The sequence below is a fragment of the Charadrius vociferus genome, unplaced genomic scaffold (genome assembly GCF_000708025.1).
Source record: "Charadrius vociferus isolate BGI_N301 unplaced genomic scaffold, ASM70802v2 scaffold103, whole genome shotgun sequence".
NCBI lineage: Eukaryota > Metazoa > Chordata > Aves > Charadriiformes > Charadriidae > Charadrius > Charadrius vociferus.
In genome coordinates, this window is record NW_009648061.1 from 2,041,134 (window position 1) to 2,042,986 (window position 1,853).

Below are 1,853 nucleotides of genomic sequence, written 5' to 3' on the forward strand. Positions count from 1 at the left end.
ACTGTGGTGTATTTGTTAATGTATGTATCCCTGTAGACTTGATGATTGTGTTGGTTGCTCAGCAGTCTAGTTGCATGTGATAAGTGGGCTACTTTTTACTCTAAAAGGAGGCAATAAATACCTATGTTGTTTGACATAAGGGGACACATTGGAGACAACAATTTTTGGGAATCTGAAAAATTAGTAGAAAATACTCAGCTGGGGATCCAATGGGACCTCAGGAAAAAAGCTAATGTTTGGAGGAGAGAATGAAGATTTGCAGAGAAGGAAAATCTCCCTTCTTGCTCTGAGGTCTGGGTAGCATAATCTTTGGCTGTCAAAGTAAAGTTTTAATTGGTGACCTGCTTCTACTAAAACTGCAGTCATGTAGCCTTGGAATTGTATAAAGGTGGGTTTTTTTGAGTAAACAGTCCTAAACTGTCTTTTGGACCCAAACTTGTGGAAAGAGCTTAGTAGCAGGATCTGAAGCAGTTGGAATCTTCAGAACTTTTCTGTTTCCTGTCCTAGTTCTGGCAGGGATAGGGCTAATTTTCACAGCCGAGAGGGGGGGTTGGCTGACCCAGACTAGCCAAATGTGTGTTCCACACCCTGTGAGCCATACCCAGGCTATAGTTGGGAGCTGCCTGGGGCAGGGGGCAGAAATTGCTGCTTGGGAGCAAGCTGGAGCTTCCCAGGGCCATTCACTGAGCAGTGTTACATTAATCGTGTTTGTACATTCCTCTGTCAGTGTTGTTGTTGTTGTTTTCCACTTTCCTTCGCTGTTCGGTTAAACTGTCTTTATCTCAGCCCACGAGTTTTGCCTTCTTTCTTCTGATTTGCCCCCTATCCCACTGCTGGGGGCGGGGGCGAAGTGAGCGAGAAGACCACGTGGTTCTTTGTTGCCGGTTCGGACTACACCATGACTGTTCCCTGAAAAGGGAATGTGGGTACATAGCAACCTAATGTCCCAAGTAAAGACCAAAGTTACTTTCTGGGCTTTGCTATGTAGTGAAACAAATAGAAATGAGAGAGAAGGAGCCAGAATGATCATTGAACTATAACCCTTCTGCTCTTTTAAAGCAGATAATTAACTGCAGGATGGGACAAACATTAATTCCAATTACTTCAAAGACCTTGGAAAACATTTGCAAGGCCGGGATAAAACTTAGGTCTGGCATAACTTAATGGCATGGGATAGTAAGGGATTGGGCAAGATCAAGGACTGTTGTCCAGTGCACTAACTAACTGACTAAATTTGAAGTATATGTTAAATCTTAGGCCTGTCTATTTCCGAAGTGTTCTCTGGGTTTTTTGCAATCTCTTTATGTAGCTTTAAAGCTGAGTGAGCTCTTGGTTATTATTAAGAGTACAGTTAATGAAGAGTATGGGTATAGGAAAACGAAGGTTACCCCAGAAAATGTAGCAAATTATGTATTTTGCTTTTGTTGTTGGAAGAACAAAAGGAAAGCTTACATTCTGTGGAAAAGGGGGTTGGCATCTTATGAGGATTATCAAGATATAACAAAGCTATGTAGGGGGAAAATTAGAAGGGCCAAAGCTCAAGCAGAACTCAGCTTGGCCACTGCAGTTAAGACAGCAAGAAGAGATTCTTTCAGTATATCAATAGAAAAAGGAAGACCAGGGAAAATGTAGGTCCACTGATGAATGAGACGGGTGCCCTTGAGGTGGAAGACATAGAGAAGGCCGAGCTACTGAATGCCTTCTTTTCTTCGGTCTTCACTTGTAAAGCTGTCCCTCATGAATCCCATACCCTGGAGGCAAGGGGGAAGGTCTGGAGAGAGCAAGATTTTCCCTCAGTTGAGGAGGACGGGGTCAGAGACCACTTGGCCAAGCTGGACATTCATAAGTCCATG

General features: G+C 43.4%; 1 protein-coding gene across 1 annotated transcript in view; it reads left to right on the forward strand.

Annotated features, from left to right (window-relative positions):
• DNAH5 (dynein, axonemal, heavy chain 5) overlaps positions 1–1,853 on the forward strand; it is a 135,051-nt gene that overhangs the window by 129,522 nt on the left and 3,676 nt on the right. The gene's annotated exons all lie outside the window — the stretch shown is intronic.